The sequence below is a fragment of the Mustelus asterias genome, chromosome 14, assembly GCF_964213995.1.
Source record: "Mustelus asterias chromosome 14, sMusAst1.hap1.1, whole genome shotgun sequence".
Lineage (NCBI taxonomy): Eukaryota > Metazoa > Chordata > Chondrichthyes > Carcharhiniformes > Triakidae > Mustelus > Mustelus asterias.
Window position 1 is genome coordinate 80689859 of NC_135814.1, and position 25561 is coordinate 80715419.

The 25561-nt window shown below is 46.4% G+C and overlaps 1 protein-coding gene across 3 annotated transcripts in view; it reads right to left on the reverse strand.

Moving 5' to 3' along the window:
- Nucleotides 1–25076, reverse strand: part of LOC144503795 (collagen alpha-3(VI) chain-like) — a 122218-nt gene extending 97142 nt beyond the window's left edge. Inside the window, exon 1 of one of the 3 annotated variants that reach the window (XM_078228685.1) lies at nt 24777–25076. The gene's annotated coding sequence lies outside the window, so the exon portion shown is untranslated. Of the gene's footprint in view, nt 1–10095; nt 10194–24776 lie in introns of those variants that run through there. The other 2 variants (XM_078228686.1, XM_078228684.1) reach the window with 2 other exon arrangements.
- Between the last annotated feature and the right edge of the window lie 485 nt (nt 25077–25561).

Below are 25561 nucleotides of genomic sequence, written 5' to 3' on the forward strand. Positions count from 1 at the left end.
GCGCATTCCAGACCCCCACCACCCTCTGTGTAAAATACGTCCTTCTGATATCCGTGTTAAACCTCCCCCCCCCATCACCTTGAACCTATGACCCCTCGTGAACGTCACCACCGACCTGGGAAAAAGCTTCCCACTGTTCACCCTATCTATGCCTTTCATAATTTTATACACCTCTATTAGGTCACCCCTCATCCTCCTTCTTTCCAGTGAGAACAACCCCAGTTTACCCAATCTCTCCTCATAACTAAGCCCTTCCATACCAGGCAACATCCTGGTAAACCTCCTCTGCACTCTCTCTAAAGCCTCCACATCCTTCTGGTAGTGTGGCGACCAGAACTGGGCGCAGTATTCCAAATGCGGCCGAACCAACGTTCTATACAACTGCAACATCAGACCCCAACTTTTATACTCTATGCCCCGTCCTATAAAGGCAAGCATGCCATATGCCTTATTCACTACCTTCTCCACCTGTGACGTCACCTTCAAGGATCTGTGGACTGGCACACCCAGATCCCTCTGCGTATCTACACCCTTTATGGTTCTGCCATTTATCGTAAAGCTCCCCCCTTCGTTAGTTCTACCAAAATGCATCACTTCGCATTTATCTGGATTGAATTCCATCTGCCATTTCTTTACCCAAATTTTATCACCTCACCGCGTCTGGTGATCAGTGTGGCGAATTAGGAAAATAGCACACCAACTTAAAAATCCGATTTGCACCCAGCACAAAACCATTTGCTACATTCCCCGCCGTTTTTAATGGTGTGACCTGCTTCGTGCCCAAAATTGGTGCGCAGCTGATTAGCATGAATTTAACTGGAATCCAATATCATTAACAAGTTCGGCATGCATGCTTCCCCCTCCCGGATGCTTCCCACTTCTCCAATGAGACATCACGCTGGCACAAATCACGACTGATCTATAAAAGTGTGATTCAGTCACAGCAGTACTGACGGTGAATGAGGAGGTGAGTACCACTGAGCACCAACCTCCTGGGTGCAGGAGTGTCAGGCGCTGCCATGGTGTGTTGTGGGGTGGATTGAGGGCACTCGTACTGGGCTAGGGGTCCTCAGGTTGGGGGCTGCTGATAGCTTGAGGTTCGTGTTGTGTGCATTCCCCAGCAGCTGTACGGCCCCCGAGGGGTTGCACATGGGGTAGAGTCTGAAGAAGGGAAAGGGTTAATGTTTTTTGTACTCAATATATTTTGTGCCTAAAAGGTTGAACTTTGTATCTGGAATGTATCATAAACATATCGTTTCCTTGTGGCGAGTCATCCCTTTTTTATATTGCTCCTGGTAGTAGCATAAGCCATTTGTTCATGTCTTTCATCTTTTACTTTAGTATAAGCCATTTGTTCATGGTTCTCTCGCTTGTTTATATCATTCTGATAAAACAGACAGTTGAATATAGATGTTAGGAGGCTTTCCCGGAGGCTTGTCTGTGATTTAAGCAGAGGAAGCAGCCACCAAATGGTAGAGTGCGAGAATGGCCGTTTGAAGGAGGACTCCCACTGGTACAGTTGCACTCAGTCACTCAGTCACTTCAAAGGAAACGCTGCGGGAAGAGCAGGGGACCAGAGGTGACACCTTGACTGCAACGACCAGGAGAATTGTGCTTTATGACCCAAGGATACCAGATGGTTTCTAACCATGATCCAAAGACTATCAGAATCTGTTAAAGGAACTATAATTTACGATCAAGGACTGTTAACTGGACTTTGCTTCATGACTTGTATTGGGAACCCTGATGTATAAATATCCACGTTTCTTGTGTTCAGTGAGAACTTTGGCTTCCGCTTTCAAGGGGTCAAGTTCTCCCATAAGCTTATGAAAATAAAGCCTGACTGTATTTTTGACTCATATCAGCCTATAGAGGTATAATTTCCGACTTCAGTTTTGGTGCCGAAAGCCGGGACAAAAAAACCCCGGATCTGTTTGGGGGACTCTTTTTTGCAGGCCCAGGTTGAATGGCCACAACCTGTGTACTGGAATAGAGTTCTGAACCTAATAGGGTGAGTCAAACTACAGTGGGCTGAGCATATGTGGTGAGAGTGTGTGAGAGTGAAAGACATCTGAGCTGAACACATGCGGACAAGGAGGCATTTGTCTGTTATGGATTCTCAAGTGAGTGTAAAGACTGGAGAAAAGTTGCCTGAGATGTGATGTTCAGACGTGAGTGAGAAAGAAACTGTTTGTGTGAGAGAGAAACTGTCTGAGTGATCACTGGAATAGTGTAAGCTTAATAGTGTAAGCGGTGGTACGGAGGGATTTGATCACCCCTGACAGGTAACACCGGACTCTGATAAGAGCGACCTAGGAGTGGGAGAGTGAGAAGGGAGAATAGAAGGCTCCAAGTGGTGAGTATAAAACTTATCTGTATTATGGCGGGATCACAAGTACAAGGACAGTGGGGACTTCCGGAATCCCTGATAAATGAGTGTATGACTGAGAGGAACAAATTCATTAAACAGATGAGAAAAGGGGGGTGGAACTTATCCTACCCTCTGGGCCAACAGCATAAGTGGTTGGGTAAAGAAAAGAGAAACATGACAAAGAAAATAGGAATATTGTTAATACATCAGTTAGCTGGACTAATTGAGCAAGTCGTTGCCTCTACTCAAAAGTGGAGTGAGGATAAAGAAAGGATTAGGGAGTTAGAATGCAGAGTGAGGGAACTGGAGAAACAAACCCAAGTATTAGAAGAAAAGCTATGGAGAGGGGAAACTATTCCTCTACCTCCTTATGAGTCCACACAACAGGAACTAAACACTCTTCCAGAGGAATGGGAAGCCCTAGAACACAACTTAGTGCCAGTAACCCAAGGGGGAACAGATACACAGCCAAAAGTAAATTATGAACCTTTCACCCTGGGTGAGAGGCAGCAGATAATGGCTTCCCTGGGTAAATTACAACCTAGAAGCGCAAACACTAAATTCTGGGAAGAATTAGACACAATCTGGATAGGACACCTATTACACCTGAGAGACGTACACCAGCTGGTCAGGGCAGCCTGTCCAGCGGATAAGTGGAGACAGGTAACGGGTGGACCCGCCGCTCCTCCAGCACAGGATTATAGTGGGGGACGGTGGACACATGTAGTCGCCCTAACATCAGAGATAGATGCCCAACAGACATCCTTCGCCCAGTTTAAGGTAGAAATTCTGAGAGTATTAGGGAATGCTCCCACTAACTGGAGCAGAATGACCACAACGAAACAGCTAAAAGGAGCTTCTGAATGTGGGGGATGGTTGTCCCAGGTACATCAGGAGTGCTCTGGACAAGGAAACCCAGGTCAAGGGGATCGAGCGTTCATCCAGGCTTTTAAGGATGAATTCTTTAGTGTTCACCAAAAACTCCTTGAAATGGGAATTCTCAGTACCCCGAACTATGATGAGTTGGTAGAATGGGCTAATGGCATACCTGGAGGTGGATAGGAGAGATCTTAGTTTTTGTATTTCAGTGTGTTTGTGTGATGTGGTTTCTAGTCGAATGTAGGTGGTTGTTGTTGTATTAAATTGAGAGCAGGAATTGTTGAAACCTTTGTTCTTGTGGAGTGTTTATTGCGGGTAATAAATGACCTTCGTTTAGCCTCAGGAATGCTGGGGAGGTGTTAAGACTGTTAAAGATTAAAGTGATAAGATTTCTTGCATTTACTTCTGTTTTGAGTTTTAATTACAGTTTGGAAGAAAGAAGAATAAAAGTGACCGTCTTAATCCAAGTTCTGTATTCTTTTAAATGTTTTACTTACATCTCAGTTTAAGATGTTAAGTTTGAACGAGTGTTGGAAGCTTCCATGTGTGTCTGTGTGTGTTTAACACAGTTGTTTGTTTTGATGTGATTTTACAACTGTGGGTTTGATACAGAGTTTAAATAAAATTAGAAGATAAATTGAAGTATCAAAATCAAAGTACATAATTTGAAGTTGGAAATAGCCAATTTGAATTTTGAATAAACCTGTGTTTGAATTTTGTTAAGAAAGGATTTAAACCTTGGAGGGAACCATGTGCTCTCTCCTTTGTCTTAAAGTGAAGATTATGAGAGAATTAGTAGAGAAATTAGGAGAAGAAATTAAGTAATTTTATGGAAAAGTAGATAAGCAAGAACAAAAGAATGAGGTAAATGTACTGTCTATGAGTCAGTTTAAAATATTTTAAGTTAAGTGAAATGAATTGTAATTCTGCTTATTTCACGTTCCAGCAGGAGATTAATCAATTAAATCTTAGTTGCTAATGCAAATTGCCCTTACAGATGTCTGATAGTTTAATATTCTGTAATTGGTTAAAATTATGTACTGCCGTTGGAATTTTATGTGCTATCTATTGTTCAAAGTTTGCCAAATATTGAGCACTGTCAGGCTTAAAATCTAGCCAGTTAAAATCAAACCAAAATGTTTCTGATTAATTAACTAGTGTGTATTGTACCTACTTTGGTTTTGATTTGGCGCCTGTTGTTTTCCTCGAGTGCGGGGGGGGTTTGATCTGGAGCTTGGTTTAAATTGGAAACGGATTGGATTAAAGGGGTTTGGATATCACAGTTATGGTGTGTGAAGTATGATACAACTGCCGCTTGATTATTTTTATTATACAGTATTGCACTGCTATATCGACCCGGAAATAAAATCAAATTCTGAAAAGCCTTCACCAATTTTGTATAATATAGTTATATATTATGTGTTGTGTATTGATAAAACATAATTCTGTAGGAGCTTCCTGTTTTCCTCGCCATACAAATGATTAAACTAGAGATAATGTAAGAGTACATTATATAAAGATTGGAGCTGTATGGTATGTGATTTTAATGGGGAATGCGATGTTTTTTGATGAGATTATATACAAATGAATGGATGTCCAACTACAGCCAAAAAACCAGTTTAAAGTGTTATTTAATTCACACTAAGCTTTCTATGGAAGGGGGGTGTGTAGTTAACTGTATAATGTACTAGCTAAAGCCATACAGATATCGGGAAATTGTGGACAGAGATATTGCCCACTATACTGATGAGATTAAAAATTACCACAAACTGGACAACCGGATTAACCCCTTATGAATTAATGACAGAATGGGTGATGATGTAGGTTCACTAAAAGATGAATTCAGGAGATATATTTTGGAACTAAGCACCCAACTTAAAGGGATGCGCAAATTGGTAAAAGACAATCCGGAACAAAGAGACACAGAGAGAGAGAGCTTGAAATGCTCCCTGACGGGCGGGAAGTTGCGTCCAAGTAAAAGCACTACTTGACAAACCTGGGTTCGCCCCTCAATGGGAGGGCCCCTATAAAGTTAAAATTGTGTCGTGTGCTTAATTCACAGATATGTGAAACGGTTGACCTCCAAGCAAGCTGAACGGATTCGCGGGCAGTGACGCGCGGGCGGTATAGCCTTTGGACCATTGTATAACGGTCGCGCGGGTTATTAGTTAAGTGATAGGATGATTTTCTTGCTGCTTCTCACGACCCTTGCCCTGCTAGTTACGGAGGGGAAGTATAGATGGAATTGTGTAGACTTGAGGACAGAGCATCACAAGCATGTAACGATGGCTCTGTCTATTGTAACCTTCTGACACATGGAATAAGTCCCTGGGAGGTAACCAGTAGGGACCGCTGCTTGGGATTCCTTAACCATGCCATGTTGCTAACTCTGTTGGAGGGGCGAGGTGATTGGGGTCTCCCATGCATGTAATGTGGTGTAACTGGAATTTTTGGTGTTTAGCTGAGGGACCGGGATGGATCTGTACCCAACAACAGCAGAGGGCTCGGGAGGATGTGTACATCAACACGAGATTTGGTCGATCCAAGCAATCATTGTACCAATCCTCTAAAATCAGGCCCCATCACATGAACACTTTCATGTATATGTCTCACTTGTATGTATTGCAGTCAAAATTTTGAGCAAGTGCTGGGTCTGCTCACATATTCCCATGCACGAAGGAAAGGGGGGAAAGTCTTTTATTCCCTATCCCTTTGTCAACTCCGGGAATAGTAGAGGGGATTTCGAATCAGGATGGAACCCACGATGGGACAAGGAAAGTGACATTTTAAAAAAAAACCCCATCAGGCATGTTGTGAAAAACCAACAAGGGGGATCTATCTGCTTGGTAAGAAATGGAACCATACCTGTGGGCCGTAGCTACTGTACCCAGCAGGTTAATGTCACCAGTGGTGCCTGGGCTTTGGTGCAACAGATTACAGTCCATTGCCCCACTGCTGATGTCCTGGTCAGCCTCTCCTCTACTTATATGAGCAGCATGACTGCATATAACGGTACCTGTTGTGTCTGTGGAAACAATGCCGACCCATGGCTTCCTTGGGATTGGGTAGGATCGTGTTATTTAGCATATGTGGTACCCTATATTCACCATTACTGAGACAGAACGGTTCTTTATGATAGCTTTCCCACTTTATGGGACAGCAAAAGCAGCTCAGGAACTTATGCATATGGCCTCGACCTTGGAGAGAATTGCAAATGAAACTAGAGACAGGTTCGAGGAGGTGAGCACAGCCTTCTCTGAAGTATCAGCCGAGGTTGTAGCTATCCGGACTGTTGCTTTATAGAACCGATTAGCACTCGATTATGTGTTGGCTTTCCAGGGAGGAACGTGCGCTATAATCGAATCTGAATGCTGCATGTATATCCCAGATGTTTCGGAAAATATAACTCGTTTGGCAGATCATATCAAACGAGTGACGATGACAATACAAGGTGAAGGGAGCCAATATCATAATTATAACCCTCCGGGATCGCTGGGGCAACGGTTCAGGTCATGGGAATCATACTTGATGCACGGGTTAATTGTATTAATTGTCATTGTTATCGCATGTTGTATTTGTATGGCATTATTGAACGCTTGTTGTAAAACGGTAACAGCCCGAATTATGCCGAGTGTAAGTGTACAGGCAGAAGGGACAGACTTCCTGATGAAGGAGGTAGGCCCATATGTATTGGTAACATTTGGCTCTGAGTTGGTCATGGGGCCATGTTTGCACTTGGCCTCTGACCAAAGGGGGGATTGAAGAAGGGAAAGGGTTAATGTTTTTTGTACTCAATGTATTTTGTGCCTAAAAGGTTGAACTTTGTATCTGGAATGTATCATAAACATATCGTTTCCTTGTGGCGAGTCATCCCTTTTTTATATTGCTCCTGGTAGTAGCATAAGCCATTTGTTCATGTCTTTCATCTTTTACTTTAGTATAAGCCATTTGTTCATGGTTCTCTCGCTTGTTTATATCATTCTGATAAAACAGACAGTTGAATATAGATGTTAGGAGGCTTTCCCGGAGGCTTGTCTGTGATTTAAGCAGAGGAAGCAGCCACCAAATGGTAGAGTGCGAGAATGGCCGTTTGAAGGAGGACTCCCACTGGTACAGTTGCACTCAGTCACTCAGTCACTTCAAAGGAAACGCTGCGGGAAGAGCAGGGGACCAGAGGTGACACCTTGACTGCAACGACCAGGAGAATTGTGCTTTATGACCCAAGGATACCAGATGGTTTCTAACCATGATCCAAAGACTATCAGAATCTGTTAAAGGAACTATAATTTACGATCAAGGACTGTTAACTGGACTTTGCTTCACGACTTGTATTGGGAACCCTGATGTATAAATATCCACGTTTCTTGTGTTCAGTGAGAACTTTGGCTTCCGCTTTCAAGGGGTCAAGTTCTCCCATAAGCTTATGAAAATAAAGCCTGACTGTATTTTTGACTCATATCAGCCTATAGAGGTATAATTTCCGACTTCAGAGTCCCAAACCCCACACACATCACACTGGTTACCCTGCCATCTGTCTGTTGGACAGGCTCAGTGATTTATTGCAGACATTCCATCCCAGGCGCCACTAACACAAACAAGCAGCCGGTCTGGCAGCTGCTGCTCCAACCAAGGTGTTAACACGGCTCCTCACATTGCATGGACTTCTGACGATGACCACCCGTCTCGTGATAGCCCTGGATCCTTCTTGAAAGTGTTGAATTTCCTTTTCCAAACCGAGCCTCTGGTGTGAACATGCCTGACGTGGGAAGTGATCTGTATAGAGCTGTAGATCCATAGCGAACCACTGCGAACCGAGGGTGCTTCTCCACCATCTGTCTGAACTGCAAGCAATTCCTGGAGCCTCTCCATCAGATATCCAGGTGGGTGTACTTGTGTCTATGCTTCAAGGGTTCCCAATGGGGACCCCCTCACGATCACCCTTATGCTCTCTGTGCCCGCTGTAGCGAGGATGTGGCAACGATCAGCAGCCTATTGATGTGACACATGACACTGGTGATGGTGTTGGGTTGCCAGGGTCCAGACTCATGGGGACAAAGGTGGTTGGGAGACAGTGCGGGCCTAGGATGGATAATCTTGCAGACTGTCTTCCTCTTCTCGCTCTCTCTCTCCCCCACCTCCCTCCCACACCTCCCCCCCCCACCCCTTCCCCACCACCCCTCCTACCCCCAGACCAAATGCAAATATGGATTTTGCATTGGAGCCTGCAGAGCTAGCAGTTATACTTGTGGCTGCTGTGACGGAGAACAGGGGGCAAGGCCAGCCCAGGCCAGAGGCCGCAGCACAAGGACAGGGGGGGGCCACCTCTCACGGCCAGGACGTGGCCACCCATCGGTCCGAGGTGGGGGCCAGCGGATGGCAGAGAAGGTGTAGAGGACCTGCATGTCCTTTAATGAGCTGCTGGACGCCATGTGTCGCCACAGGCTCCGGCTCAGTAGGGAGACAGTGTGGCACCTGTGCCAGGTGCTCGTGGGACATGAGGACACACGTTCCCTTTGGCAGTGGAGGTCACAATGGCCCTCAACTTCTACGCCACCGTGTCCTTCCAGACCTTCAGAGGAGATCTCCGCACCATCTCCCAGTGCTCTGCACACAAGTGCATTTGTGAGGTAGCGGATGCCCTATACACCAGTTGCAGGCCATTACATCAACTTTGACATGGGCCAAGCCCAACAGGAAGCCTGGGCTGCAGGCTTCGGTGCCTGTGCCAGGATGCCCCATGTGCAGGTAACTATCGACAGAACACGCATCACCCTGCGAGTCCCCCATGGAATCGGGGATTGCTCTTTATTAATCAAAAGGGGTTACACGCCCTTAACGTCCAGGTCGTCTGTGATCACCAGATGAACACCTGGGACACTACATGGAACCAGATGTTGGCAGCTCGAGTGAGCTCCAGAAGCTTCTGCTTCACCTGACTCAGCCAGTCCTGGAGGCCCAACATTGCTTGCATCATGGTATGTGAGCCCTTGGCGATGACACAGTGGTTAGCGTTGCTGCCTCACAGCGTCAGGGACCCAAGTTCGATTCTCGGCTTGTCCGTGTGGAGTTTGCACATTCTCCCCATGTGTGTGTGTGTGTGGGTTTCTTCCGGATGCTCCAGTTTCCTCCCACAGTCCAAAGATGTGCAGGTTAGGTGAATTGTCCATGATAAATTGCCCCTTATTGTCAGGGGGCTGGTAGGGTAAATGCATGGTGTTATGGGGATAGGGCCTGGGTGGGATTGTGGTCGGTGCAGACTCGATGGACCGAATGGCCACTTTCTATACTGTAGGATTCTATGATAGCTCTCTGAGTCTGACCAAACTCTGGAGCCCCTCAGCAACAGCCCACTGTGACTAGGCCAAGCTTTCAGACCCCTTCGCATCTGCCTACTGTGACTGGGCCACATTCTCCAAGGCCGCAGCTATGGCCCTCTGTGTCTCCAACATGCTCCCGAGGCCCGCAGCCATGGTCCTCTGTGACTTGGCCATGTCTTGGACCCTGCCACCCATGGCTACCATTTCCGACCCCAGTCTTTCCACTGCGGCCACCACCCTTGCAGTGTTGGCCTGGGTGCCATGCAATGATGGCACCATCTCCTGTACCTGAAGGCTGTGGGACTCCTCCAAACACCCCCCTCCTGCATTCCCCGGCTCTGCTGCTGCATTTCAAACAGCTTCTGGAGAACTGATCCCAGTAGCCGACATCTGGCTGGGGGCCAGCTGTTTCCTTGGCTCCGGCAGACCTCCACCTGCCTGATCCATCGGATGTTCCTGCCTCCACCTGATGGGCATCTACGGCTGTGTTGTGGCACCAGAAAGTGTCCCATTAGCCTCATCACTAACCTATCCCACCAAGGTGTCTGTATCTGCACTGGTCACTGGTGCCTCTTTCGACTGGTGCTTTCCTCAGAGATTTCCTTGGAGCTTTCCTCCAAGGTGTCAACGGGGGTCTCAGCGGGCCACCAACTCTTGAGGGCCCAAGCTCATCCAGGTCATCCCCTGAAAAATAAGACACATGGTTCAGTGCAAGGGAGGGTCAAGTATCTGGGCGGATCACAACTTACTCGAGAAAGGTCATTATGGATAAAGGTTTTGTGGTTCCTCAGTTCTGTGGCGTACACTGACCTGGATGTCGGTCACGGCTCTTTCCTCCAACTCCCCTGAGAGCCCCATGGCACGCTCCTTGAAGGGAGTCAGGAGACGCAGCTCAGAAACTCCACTGCCAGCCTTCTCCTGCTCCTTCCTGTAATGGTCCATCTTCTCCTGCAGGGACATAAGGGGGGCTTGAAGGCCTGATAGATGGAAGGTCACATGACATCGGGGGTGTTGGGAGTGAGGTATCAATGTGTCTGCACCATGCCTCAGCAGGCCGGGGTTGTGACGGGGGTTGCCAGATGTGTTGAATGAAGGTGCCAGGTAGTCACGTGCTGGAAGGCTACAGGGTGTCAGGGAGTGGATCGATGTGGACATTCCAGGCATGACAGACAGGACTGATGCCAGGACAGGATGGACACTCACCTTTGCTGCCTGAACGAGATCATTTATTTTATGTCTGCACTGCTCTTCGGTCCTCTGTGCTAATGTGTGGACACTCACTGCCATGGCCACTACTTCCCAGGCCGCATTGTCAGCCCGACTCCTGGGTCGTTAACCATCTTGGGGGAACAAGATGGCCCTCCTCACCTCCAGCAACCGTACCAGCTCTCCTTCGGTAAAGCGTGGAGCTGCTCTGTGCGGTGCCATCTTCCTGGTGTTACTGACTGTGGCTGCATCGGGAACGTTTAAACATAGCTCCCCCTGCTTAACGGTGCACAGCTTTAGTCACCTTGGGTGAGTCTTGCACCTGGAGCCTCCATAATAGTGTGATTCGCATGTAGGCTCTTTCATAGCACTGAGTGTCAAAAGATTATGATGTGGGACCTGCACGGTTCATCCCAATTGTCTCACGGTTATGACACTTAGAAATTTGGGGGGAAAATTGAACCCCCAACCTGTGTAAGCTTTCATCATAAGACAATCCCTCCATACCAGGGATCATCCTAGTGAACCTTCTCTGAACTGCCACTAATGAAATAATATCTTTCCTTAAATAAGGGGACCAAAACTGCTCACAGTACTCCAGATGTGGTCTCACCAGTACCTTGTACAGTTGCAGCAGGACTTCCCCACGCTTATACTCTAATCCCCTTGAAATAAAGATCAACATTCCAATAGTCTTCCTGTGGACCATTTGCCTGGACATGAGTCATCCTGAGAGCCAGTGTCACAGGCTGATTCATTGTTGCCAGCTGGAAGGTTTTGTGGTTCCTCAGTTCTGTCTGTCCAAGTAGTGAAATATCCAACAGCCTGTGACAGGCGAGAGTATTGTTCTGACTGGAAAAGTGGAGGTTGAAACATCAGTACCAGAAGACAGACCAAGTGATAACCGTTCCTATAGACAGTACCCCAGCAGAAACTCGCCAGTCCGTGGAGCTGTGCTGCTCAATGAAGAAACAGCCACCTGAGAGATTGAGTTTTTAATGGACTGATTAAAGATATTAATTGCTGTAAATTATGGGGAACGACATGAATTAATTTTCATTTTGTGTTTCAGGGAACTTAGGGGGAGGGCTGTAGAAAGCAAGTTGGGCTTCAGAGACAGGGGAGTAGAAGGGTCTAGGAAATTCTGCAAGAAATATCTCAGAGAAGCTCCTTGTTCTGTTCTTGCCTTGTTGCAGTTTTGCTAGAGGTAGTCTTCCAGTATGGCAACAGCTACCCAGCTGGCATTGGCCGGAAGTCAATTAAGAGATTTGAAACATCAATCAGCCCCAACTTTGACACTTTAATTACATTTTCCAATGTCAAACGGGACCCCCACTGTGTATGGAACTTGCCATCTCTCAGGAAGCAAGAGGTAAATAGGAGGTCAGAGTGCCACGGCATGTGTACGCTGAAGAGACTTTCAAAGAGCCAATAGCTATTTTGCAGCACACATTCTGGGAAGGACTTTTATCTGGAAGTGTTTCCCTGAAAACAGCTTCAATGGATTATGTTGAGAATCAGGGTGTGGCTGCTGGTTCCAGCATCAGTATCGACCTTCCATCCTGAGCCACTATCTCCATCTCCACATACCTCAACAGGACTGCACTCAGCGGAGCTGTCTGTCCCTTCAGCCGCTTTGATTGCTCCTCATAAATAAAAGCAATTTACTGCAGATGCTGGAATCAGAAACCAAAAGTGAAAATGCTGGAAAATCTCAGCAGGTCTGGCAGCATCTGTCAGGAGAGAAAAGAGCTGACGTTTTGAGTCCAGATGACCTTTTGTCAAAGCTCCTCCCGTGTCCAGTACCCGCCCACCTGTCCAGTGCCCACCCGCCATCGCTAATTAGCTGTGAATGCTGAGACAGAAATTTAACGGTCTGGAAATGGTCCCTACATTTAAAATGTTTTGTTTGGGAAAAATTATTGCCCAAATGTGTGCAGTGATTCAAATGAAAAATCCCGAGCATCTTGAGGTACTGTTCTTCAGACATGTCGAAGAAGCTGTTGTGGATATCACCTCCTATCAGCTGTACGACTGAGCTCTGTCTCTCTTTCCTGATATTAGCTGTGAGGAAAAGGGAGCTAGGGTGGAAGCTGAGAGCCAGGACAAACCATGTTGTCATCTCTGGTTTGTTGCCGGTGTCACGTGCTAGCGAGTTGAGGAACAGGGAGAGAGTGCAGATAAACAGGTGGCTGCAGGGATGGTGTAGGAGGGAGGCTTTCAGTTACACGGATAATTGGAGCACATTCTGGGGAAGGTGGGACCTGTACAAACAGGACGGTTTGCACCTGAACCAGAGGGGCACCAATATCCTGGGAGGGAAATTTGCTACAGCTCTTTTGGGGGGGGGAGGGGGGGGGTTTAAACTAATTTGTCAGGGGGATGGGAAAATGAGCTGTAGTCCAGAAGCCAGTGTTGAGTGTAGTGAGGTACTGAGGAGAGTATCAAGGTCGCAGGAGTGTACCGGCAGACAGGAAGGTGGGTTCAAGTGTGTCTACTTCAATGCAAGGAGCATCCGGAATAAGGTAAACTTGGAGCGTGGATTGGTACTTGGGACTACGATGTTGTGGCCATTATGGAGACATGGTTAGAACAGGGACAGGAATGGTTGTTGGACGTTCTGGGGTATAGATGTTTCAGTAAGTGTAGGGAAGCTGGTAAAAGAGGTGGAGGAGTGGCATTGTTAATCAAGGATAGTTTCATGGCTGCTGAAAGGCAGTTCGAGGGGGATCTGCCTGCTGAGATAATATGGGCTGAAGTTAGAAATAGGAAAGGAGTGGTCACGTTGTTGGGGGTTTTCTATAGGCCCTCAAATAGTAACAGAGATGTGGAGGAAGAAATTGCAAAGCAGATTATGGATAGGTGTGGATGTCACAGGTAGTTGTCATGGGTGACTATAACTTTTCAAATATTGATTGAAACCTTGATAGGTCGAATAGTTCGGATGGGGCAGTTTTTATACAATGTGTGCAGGAGGGTTTCCTGACACAATATGTGGATAGGCCGACAAGAGGTGGGGCCACATTGGACTTGGTACTGGGAAATGAACCGGGCCAAGTGTTAGATTTGGTTGTGGGAGAGCACTTTGTAGATAGCGACCACAATTCAGTGTCTTTCATTATTGCAATGGAGAGGGATAGGGCCGTACGGCAGGGCAAGGTTTATAATCAGGGGAGGGGTAATTATGATGCAATTAGGCAAGAATTAGGGAGCATAAGATGGGAACAGAAACTGTCAGGGGAAGACACAAATGAAAAGTGGAGTTTGTTCAAGTAACAAATACTGCGTGCCCTTGATAGGTATGTCCCTGTCAAGGCAGGGAGGAAATGGCCGAGTGAGGGAACCATGGTTCACAAAAAAGGTTGAATGTCTTGTCAAGAGGAAAAAGGAAGCGTATCTAAGGATGAGAAAACAAGGTTCAGTTGGGTCGCTTGAGGGTTACAAGGTAGCAAGGAATGAGCTAAAAAAAGGGCTTAGGAGAGCTAGGAGGGGGCATGAGAAGTCCTTGGCGGGTCGGATCAAGGAAAACCCCAAGGCTTTTTACTCTTATGTGAGGAATAAAAGAATGACCAGGATGAGGTTAGGGCCGGTCAAGGATAGTAGTGGGAACTTGTGCATGGAGTCAGAAGAGGTAGGAGAAGCGATGAACGAATACTTTTCTTCAGTGTTCACCAGGAGAGGGGCCATGTTCTTGAGGAAGAGAAGGTGTTACAGGCTAATAAGCTGGAGGAAGTAGATGTTCTGTGGGAAGGCGTATTAGCAATTTTGAAAAACCTGAGGGTCGATAAGTCTCCTGGGCCAGATGGGATATATCCTAGGATTCTTTGGGAGGCAAGGAATGAGATTGCAGAGCCTTTGACTTTGATCTTTGGGTCCTCACTTTCCACGGGGATTGTGCCAGAGGACTGGAGAGTGGCGAATGTTGTTCCTCTGTTCAAGGAAGGAAATAGGAATGACCCTGGTAATTATAGGCCGGTTAGTCTTACTTCGGTGGTCGGTAAGTTAATGGAAAAGGTCCTGAGGGATAGGATTTATGACCATTTGGAAAGATGCAGCTTAATCCGTGATAGCACGGATTCGTGAAGGGTAAGTCTTGCCTCACAAATTTGATTGAATTCTTTGAGGTGGAACAGTTGATGTCGTATACATGGATTTTAGTAAGGCGTTTGATAAGGTTCCCGATGGTAGGCTTGTGAAGAAAGTAAGGAGATGTGGGATAGAGGGAAATTTGGCCGATTGGATAAGTAGCTGGCTATCTCCTAGAAGACAAAGGTTGGTCGTGGATGGAAAATTTTCAGACTGGAGACCAGTTACCAGCGGTGTACCACAGGGATCAGTGCTGGGTCCTCTGCTATTTGTGATTTGTATCAATGACTTAGAGGAGGGGGCTGAAGGGTGGGTCAGTAAATTTGCTGATGACACCAAGATTGGTGGAGTAGTGGATCAGGTGGAGGGTTGTTGTAGGCTGCAAAGAGACATTGATAGGATGCAGAGCTGGGCTGAAAAATGGCAGATGGAGTTTAACATTGATAAGTGCGAGGTGATTCAGTTTGGGAGGACAAATTTGAATGCGAATTACAGGGTCGACGGCAGGGTTCTGAGGAATGTGGAGGAACAGAGAGATCTTGGGGTTCATATCCACAGATCTCTGAAGGTTGCCACTCAAGTGGATAGAGCCGTGAAGAAGGCCGATAGTGTGTTAGCATTTATTAACAGGGGGTTTGAGTTTAAGAGCCGTGGGGTTATGCTGCAACTGTACAGGACCTTGGTGAGACCACATTTGGAATATTGAGTGCAGTTCTGATCACCTCACTATAAGAAGGGTTTGGAAGCAATGGAGAGAGTGCAGAGGAGATTTACCAGGATGCTGCCTGGTTTGGAGGGTAGGTCTTATGAGGAAAGGTTGAGGGAGCTAGGGCTTTTCTCTTTAGAGCAGAGGAGGATGAGAGGCGACTTAATAGAGATTTATAAGGTGATGAGGGGGATAGATAGAGTGGATGTTCAGAGACTATTTCCTCGGGTGGATGGAGCTGTTACTAGGGGGCATAACTATAAGGTTCATGGTGGGAGGTATAGGAAGGATGTCCGAGGTAGGTTCTTTACTCAGAGAGTGGTTGGGGTCTGGAATGGACTGTCTGCTGTAATAGTGGAGTCGGACACTTTAGGAACTTTCAAGCGGTTATTAGATAGGCACATGGAGCACATGAGAATGATAGGGAGTGGGATAGCTTGATCTTGGTTTCGGAGAAAGCTTGGCACAACATCGAGGGCCGAAGGGCCTGTACTGTGCTGTACTGTTCTATGTTCTATGTTTTTTGAAAGATTGGATAGGCTGAGGCTTTTTCTTTGGAACAGCGGAGGCTAAGGCGAGATTTAATTGATCTGTAAAAAAATGGAGGTAAATGAGCGTATGAAACATAGAAAAAAACTACAGCACAATACAGGCCCTTCAGCCCACAAAGTTGTGCCGAACATGTCCCTACCTTAGCGATTACTAGGCTTACCAATAACCCTCTATCTTACTAAGTTCCACGTACTTTTCTAAAAGTCTCTTAAAAGACCCTATCGAATCCGCCTCCACCACTGTTGCTGGCAGCCCATTCCACGCACCCACCACCCTCTGAGTGAAAAACTTACCCCTGACATCTCCTCTGTACCTACTCTCCAGCACCTTAAACCTGTGTCCTCTTGTGGCAACCATTTCAGCCCTGGGAAAAAGCCTCTGACTATCCACTCGATCAATACCTCTCAACATCTTATACACCTCTATCAGGTCACCCTTCATCCTTCGTCTCTCCAAGGAGAAAAGGCCGAGCTCACTCAACCTATCCTCATAAGACATGCTCCCCAACCCAGGCAACATCCTTGTAAATCTCCTCTGCATCCTTTCTATGGCTTCCACATCCTTCCTGTAATGAGGCGACCAGAACTGAGCACAGTACTCCAAGTGTGGTCTGACCAGGTCTTATATAGCTGCAACATTATCTCACCACTCCTAAACTCAATTCCATGATTGATGAAGGCCAGTACACCATACGCCTTCTTTACCACAGCCTCAACCTGCACAGCTGCTTTGAGCGTCCGATGAACTTGGATCCCAAGATCCTTCTGATCTTCCACTCTGCCAAGAGTCCGACCATTAATATCATATTCCGCCATCCTATTTGACCTGCCAAAATGAACCACCTCACACTTATCTGGGTTGAACTCCATTTGCCACTTCTCCGCCCAGTCTTGCATCCTATCAATGTCACGCTGCAACTTCTGACATTCCTCCACACTATCCACAACACCTCCAACCTTTGTGTCATCAGCAAACTTACCAACCCATCCCTCCACTTCCTCATCCAGGTCATTTATAAAAATCACAAAGAGTAAGGGTCCCAGGACAGATCCCTGGGGCACTCTACTGGTGACCGACCTCCATGCAGAATATGACCCATCTCTAACCACTCTTTGCCTTCTGTGGGCAAGCCAGTTCTGGATCCACAAGGCAATGTCCCCTTGGATCCCATGCCCCCTCACTTTCTCAGTGAGCCTTGCATGGGGCACCTTATCAAATGCCTTGCTGAAGTCCATATATACTACATCTACTGCTCTTCCTTCATCAATGTGTTTAGTCACATCCTCAAAAAATTCAATCAGGCTCGTAAGGCATGATCTGCCTTTGACAAAGCCATGCTGGCTATTCTTAATCATATTATACCTCTCCAAATGTTCATAAATCCTGCCTCTCAGGATCTTCTCCATCAACTTGCCAACCACTGAGGTTAGACTCACTATTCTATAATTTCCAGGGCTATCTCTACTCCCTTTTTTGAATAAAGGAACAACATCCGCAATCCTCCAATCCTCCGGAACCTCTCCCGTCTCCATTGATGATGCAAAGATCATCGTAAGAAGTTTAACAACACCAGGTTAAAGTCCAACAGGTTTATTTGGTAGCAAAAGCCACAAGCGTTTGGAGCCTTAAGCCCCTTCTTCAGGTGAGTGGGAATTCTGTTCACAAACAGGGTCTATAAAGACACAAACTCAATTTACAGGATAATGGTTGGAATGCGAATACATACAGCTAATCAAGTCTTTAAGATACAAACAATGTGAGGGGAGAGAGCATTAAGACAGGTTAAAGAGATGTGTGTTGTCTCCAGACAGGACAGCCAGTGAGACTCTGCAGGTCCAGGCAAGCTGTGGGGATTACAGATAGTGTGACATGAACCCAATATCCCGGTTGAGGCCGTCCTCGTGTGCGGAACTTGGCTATCAGTTTCTGCTCAGCAACTCTGCGCCGTCGTGTGTCGTGAAGGCCGCCTTGGAGAACGCTTACCCGAATATCAGAGGCCGAATGCCTGTGACCGCTGAAGTGTTCCCCAACAGGAAGAGAACAGTCTTGCCTTGTGATTGTCGAGCGGTGTTCATTCATCCTTTGTCGTAGCGTCTGCATGGTTTCCCCAATGTACCATGCCTCGGGACATCCTTTCCTGCAGCGTATCAGGTAGACAACGTTGGCCGAGTTGCAAGAGTATGTACCGTGTACCTGGTGGATGGTGTTCTCACCGACCAGATCCTGTGTATATGGAGGGCTTGTCCGTAGGGAATGGCTTCTTTAACGTGTTTAGGGTGGAAGCTGGAGAAGTGGAGCATCGTGAGGTTATCCGTGAGCTTGCGGTATAGTGAGGTGCTGAGGTGACCGCCCTTAATGGAGATGCGGCACGGTAGCACAGTGGTTAGCACTGCTGCTTCACAGCTCCAGGGACCTGGGTTCGATTCCCGGCTCGGGTCACTGTCTGTGTGGAGTTTGCACATTCTCCTCGTGTCTGCGTGGGTTTCCTCCGGGTACTCCGGTTTCCTCCCACAGTCCAAAGATGTGCTGGTTAGGTTGATTGGCCAGGCTAAAATTGCCCCTTAGTGTCCTGAGATGTGTAGGTTAGAGGGATTAGCGGGTAAATATGTAGGGATATGGGGGTAGGGCCTGGGTGGGATTGTGGTCGGTGCAGACTCGATGGGCCGAATGGCCTCCTTCTGCACTGTAGGGTTTCTATGATTCTATGCGTGTGTCCAAGAATGCACCCGATTCCGTGGATGAGGAGGATCGCAACAGACACCTCCAGACGCTGAAAGATGCCCTCATAAGAACAGGATATGGCGCTCGACTCAGCGAAAAACCGCACCGACCTCCTCAGAAGACAAACACGGTACACGGTGGACAGAGTACCCTTCGTCGTCCAGTACTTCCCCGGAGCGGAGAAGCTATGGCATCTCCTCCGGAGCCTTCAATATGTCATTGATGAAGACGAACATCTCGCCAAGGCCATCCCCACACCCCCACTTCGTGCCTTCAAACAACCGCACAATCTCAAACAGACCATTGTCCGCAGCAAACTACCCAGCCTTCAGGAGAACAGTGACCATGACACCACACAACCCTGCCACAGCAACCTCTGCAAGACATGCCGGATCATCGACACAGATGCCATCATCTCACGTGAGAACACCATCCACCAGGCACACGGTACATACTCTTGCAACTCGGCCAATGTTGTCTACCTGATACGCTGCAGGAAAGGATGTCCCGAGGCATGGTACATTGGGGAAACCATGCAGACGCTGTGACAACGGATGAATGAACACCGCTCGACAATCACCAGGCAAGACAGTTCTCTTCCTGTTGGGGAGCACTTCAGCGGTCACGGACATTTGGCCTTTGATATTCGGGTAAGCGTTCTCCAAGGCGACCTTCACGACACACGACAGCGCAGAGTCGCTGAGCAGAAACTGATAGTCAAGTTCCGCACACATGAGGACAGCCGCAACCGGGATATTGGGTTCATGTCACACTATCTGAGGTATCCAGCCTCAAACAGCCTTTCAGGTGCTGAGTTCCAAACCCCAGCATAACCAACCAAAGAATGTTCACCACTCCCAACAGCTTGCCTGGACCTGAAGAGTCTCACTGGCTGTCCTGTCTGGAGACAATACACATCTCTGTAATCTGTCTTAATGCTCTCTCCACTCACATTGTTTGTATCTTCAAGACCTAATTAGCTGTAAGTATTTGCATTCCAACCATTATTCATGTAAATTGAGTCTGTGTCTTTATATGCCCTGTTTGTGAACAGAATTCCCACTCACCTGAAGAAGGGCTTAAGGCTCCGAAAGCTTGTGGCTTTTGCTACCAAATAAACCTGTTGGACTTTAACCTGGTGTTGTTAAACTTCTTACTGTGTTTACCCCAGTCCAACGCCGGCATCTCCACAGCAAAGATCATCGCCAGAGGCTCAGCAATCTCCTCCTTCGCCTCCCACAGTACCCTGGGGTACATCTCATCCGGTCCCGGCGACTTATCCAACTTGATGCTTTTTAAAAGCTACAACACATCCTCTTTCTTAATATTGATGTAAGAAGGATCTGTCTTCCTCAGCAGAGAGATCAATAAGCAATGGGCATAGATTTAAAGTAATTGGCAGAATTATTAGAGTGGAGTGGTGAACATTCTTTGGTTGGTTATGCTGGGGTTTGGAACTCAGCACCTGAAAGGCTGTTTGAGGCTGGATACCTCACCACAATTACAAAATACTTGGCTCTGCACTCAGACGGCTGGAACCTGTAGGGCTACGGATCAAGAGCTGGAAAAAGGGATTAGGCTGCTCAGCTCATTTTCTGCTGGAACAGATACACTGGGCTATTTAATTCCCTGCGGAGCCAGAAATTTTCCGTTTTCATTCTTCAATGTTTGTGAGAACTGCAGCTGTTGGACTGCCTGCTGGTAATGCTTCTGCTGGTAATGCTTCTGCTGGTAATGCTTCTGCTGGTAATGCTGCTGCAGCCAATGCTGCTGCTGCCAATGCTGCTGCTGCCAATGCTGCTGCTGGTAATGCTGCTGCTGGTAATGCTGCTGCTGGTAATGCTGCTGCTGGTAATGCTGCTGCTGTCAATGCTCCTGCTGTCAATGCTCCTGCTGGTAATGCTCCTGCTGGTAATGCTCCTGCTGGTAATGCTCCTGCGGGTAATGCTCCTGTTGGTAATACTCCTGCTAGTATTGCTCTTGCTGGTAATGCTCTTGTGGGTAATGCTCTTGCGGGTAATGCTCTTGCGGGTAATGCTCTTGCGGGTAATGCTCTTGTGGGTAATGCTCCTGTGGGTGATGCTCCTGTGGGTAATGCTCCTGCTGGTAATGCTCTTGCGGGTAATGTTCTTGCGGGTAATGCTCCTGCTGGAAATGTTCTTGCTGGAAATGTTCTTGCTGGAAATGCTCTTGCTGGAAATGCTCTTGTGGGTAATGCTCTTGCGGGTAATGCTCTTGCGGGTAATGCTCTTGCGGGTAATGCTCTTGCGGGTAATGTTCTTGCGGGTAATGCTCCTGCTGGAAATGTTCTTGCTGGAAATGTTCTTGCTGGAAATGCTCTTGCTGGAAATGCTCTTGCGGGTAATGCTCCTGTGGGTGATGCTCCTGTGGGTGATGCTCCTGTGGGTAATGCCCCTGCGGGTAATGCTCCTGCGGGTAATGCTCCTGCTGGAAATGTTCTTGCTGGAAATGCTCTTGCTGGAAATGCTCTTGCTGGAAATGCTCCTGCGGTCAATGCTCTTGCGGGTAATGCTCCTGCGGGTAATGCTCCTGCGGGTAATGCTCCTGCGGGTAATGCTCCTGCGGTCAATGCTCTTGCGGGTAATGCCCCTGCGGGTAATGCTCCTGCGGTCAATGCTCTTGCGGGTAATGCTCTTGCGGGTAATGCTCCTGCGGGTAATGCTCCTGCGGGTAATGCTCCTGCGGTCAATGCTCTTGCGGGTAATGCCCCTGCGGGTAATGCTCCTGCTGGTAATGCTCTTATTCCTCACCGGCAGAACAAAATAAAGCAGCACAAGTTGCTAATTGATGTATCACAGATGGAAATTGAAGATTAGAAGCACAAGCCGGAAGAATAGTAGAAATTACCTTCGAAATAGTGGAAGGTTGCTCTGAACAATAACTGTGAGCAAAAAACAATCACTTAGGCAAGGAACCTGGTGTGAAGTCTTGGTATTTATGGGATTTCTTCAGCCCCATTAATTGCTGCCTTGAACTTACCTTATTTTACCCGGCAAGATCCAGAAATCCAGGAAACCAATGCACCCTCAGTTAAAGTGAAAACCCTTGTTAAAACATCAGTTTATTTCCTCTTAACATAATAAATTTGTCTACCAACCTTTCCTGCGTATGTTTCTCATATGTAACAAAACGCATTGCACTTAAATGCAGTATTTGGTTGGGCAGCTTCTCAAAGTTCTGTCTATTTCTGCACATTTAACCACAAACCCACTCACATATCATGTATCATGTCTGTGACAGAAAAGGTGACTATTTTCTGCAAAGCTCTCCAACACCGCAGATTTTTTTTGTGTTTCTTTTTCTGGGCTTTTCTGTGCCTGTTGCAGACTATAAGTCACCATAGTCCCAGATGACCATCCCCCTATGAGGTGGAGAGCTGACTGGTGGTGATTTAACCTGGAGATCACCACACCTCAGGTGAGAGAAAAGGTTAAGAAGGTGGGACCTTCACAAATAACCTCAGCCAGTATGGGAATTGAACCCATGCTGTTGGCATTGCTTTGCATCATTAGTCAGCTGTCCAGCCAACTAAGCTAAACCAAACCCATACGGTAGTTACTAATTGTGTTATCATTGTATCTTGTGACAACTAGGATGTAGAAAAAGAACTCCAAGGACATCAATATTTTTCATTAACAATTTCTGTGCCTTTGCATGTCAGTCACTATATATACAAAAACCTCTGTTTAACAGTTCACCTGAAATATAGTGTTGCACAGAAATGGTCCCATAATTTCCCATCAACATAAAGACAAATGACCCCCTCTGCAGTCACAGGGAGCATTGGGCGGCACGGTGGCAGAGTGATTAGCACTGCTGCCTCACAGCACTAGGGATCTGGGTTCAATTCCATCCTCAAGTGACTGTGTGGAATTTGCACATTCCCCCTGTGTCTGTGTGGGTCTCCTCTGGGTTCTCTGGTTTCCTCCCACAATCAAAAACATGTGTAGGTTAGGTGGCACAAAAACAGACTCGAAATGTTGGCTCTGTTCTCTTTCCACAGATGCTGTCAGACCTGCTGAGATTTTCCAACATTTTCTCTTTCTGTTTCAGATTCCAGCATCTGCAGTATTTTGCTTTTATGCAGGTTAGGTGGTTTGGCCATGTCCAAGATGGATTAGACGCAGTAAATGTGTGGATAGGCCGGAAGGAAAGTTGGAAGCTTCATTGCAGAGCTCGAAAGAACAACCCTCCTCCTTCTGAAGCTATAAAGGGCCTCTTCTATCTTCAGACCAGCTGAAAATCTCTCCCATAGCCTCCCTTGTTGCCTTTGTTCAAATGTTGGAAACTTGGCCAAGAAATGCAATGAAAGCCAAGCATTAGATTGGCCATTCAGTTCCTTCATCAATATAACTCCAGCCATGCCAACAAAAGGATATGCGTTTAGCCAATGTCACTGTGACCACCAGGTGCATTGGATCTTTAAGTAATATGGAAGTCTAAATATCTGCAGCTTCATAGTTGTCTCAGTAAAGAAAATGCCATTACTTCCAATGAATGGGGCAGTTCAGGAACAAAAATGCCAGTCAGAAAATCTGTAATTCATCTTTGCAATTGTATTATTTTAAAAGAAAAACAATAGCAACTTGGATCTACAACCTGAACAGCAGTTAAGCTCTGAATGACACCACCCTGTATTAATATAAATTGTTGTGAACTTTAAGAGGCGAATGTTCATTTAGCATCAGAATAACAACCTCATGCTGTTAATATCTAACCTACAGCTTCCCAAACTGTGGGTGACATCTCATTTGCATTGCATAAACAGAGAAGGAGGTCTTGAGCTCCAGTTGCTCTATTGCAATAAGTGAGGTGCAGACTGAGAGGGGTTTCACTGAGTTTTCTATCATCGGGGAGTATGGAGAGCTTGCCTGAAATCTACATAAGTATGTGAAATTATAATTCTAATTTAAAGTACAGAATTTCATGCCATATATGTTGATCTATAACATGCAAACTTTAATAATCATGTACTAAATGCTACAAGGCTGGTTTATTGCTGCTTTATACATTGGAAAATCGTTTGGGAAGCACTGATCTAGCCCATAACAAAAAGTATATAAGCACGGTGGCACAGACACTGCTGCCTCACAGCTCCGGGGACCTGGGTTCGGTTCCCGGGTTGGGTCGCAGTCTGTGTGGAGTTTGCATGTTCTCCCCGTGTCTGCATGGGTTTCTTCCAGGTGCTCCGGTTTCCTCCCACAGTCCGGGGATGTGCAGGTTGGATGGATTGGCCATGCTAAATTGCCCCTTCGTGTCCCGGGATGTGTATGTTAGAGGAATTAGCAGGGTAAATATGTGGGGCTTCAGGGATAGGGCTTGGGGTGGGATTGTTGTCGGTGCAGATTCGATGGACCGAATGGCTTCCTTCTGCACTGTAGGGATTCTATGGTTCTATGATGGCAGGGGAGAGGGCCTGCCAGAGAGAGTCGGTGCAGATTCGATGGGCTGAATAGCCTCCTTCTGCACTGCAGGGATTCTGTGATTAGTAAATCTAAGAAGCAGATTACTTACCCAAGCACAGTCTCAGCTGCAAATAGTGTGTGGCCAAATCAGGAAATAACTATCTCTGAAGTAACTTCAGTCAGACAGCAACGATTTTTAAAGATCTTTTAATTCAAAAACGTTATGCCGAATCTTTACAAAAATGTAATCTTTTCTTCCAAGACATTTTGGAGCTGAATTAGTTGCGGAAAATGAAATAGTCATTGCAAACTAAGTATTTAAATAGCTTATACTCAGTCTAAATGGTTCCTAGCTTTTTATAACTGGATCTCAGGTAATACTGATATGTTTTTGCAAAAAATAAGAAACCTCAATGAAATCTTGCACAACACAACAAAATTCTTAAAACCTGACTGCTTCTTAAAGAAATTACTTCCTGCTGCCTAGTTAGATTTGTGAAATAGGCACTTACCGTCACGGCAGCTCTAATGAAGTAAATAAGTACAAGATGTGCATCTGCTAAATACTTCTGATGAAGGATGTCGAGTCAGTGCTGCTCCTCATTGTTTGAAGAATATTATTTATAATTCTTTTCTATTTAACACGGCACAAGAGACATGTAATGAGTTGAGTGCGAGAATCCACCCACTCATTGGTAGATATTTTGGGAATGCTTGCAATAATTGTAGGTTCTGACAGAATTCATTTTTCCTGTTTTTTTGGCTGTTTTGATGCTTTGCACCTCTTACTGCCTTTGCCTGTCTTCATGTGTCCAGAATTGAGCTATTTGTTATGCAGAAAGCGGTCTGTTAGGAATGTGTGGTTGCTAGACTAACTGTTCTACTAAAATCTGCCAAATGTGAAAATAATACTATTATATTTATTGTTCTGTATTGACGCTATGACACTCTGTGGTCAACAGATTAAACATCTCCCTCTCTTGCTTTTTCTTTCCTTGTGTTGTCTTTCAGAATTGTCAGCAGTCATTCAAATGAAAAATGCTTCAAAATTTAATCAGTCCATTGTCCAATGTGCAACTAACTAGTGCAAAAGCTAGAGATGAAATAGGAATGAATAAAGATGAATACTGAAGGGATCATTTTAACTCCGGCTGTTCCAGGAGACTTACCTGCTGACATCCTGTCCTGCGGTATTCCAACCTGCAATCCTGCTGAGGCAAGAGAGATTAACAAGAGAAACCAGTGAGATGCTTTATTAAAAATATACTGTTAACAACTGGGGCTATTCTAAGAAAAG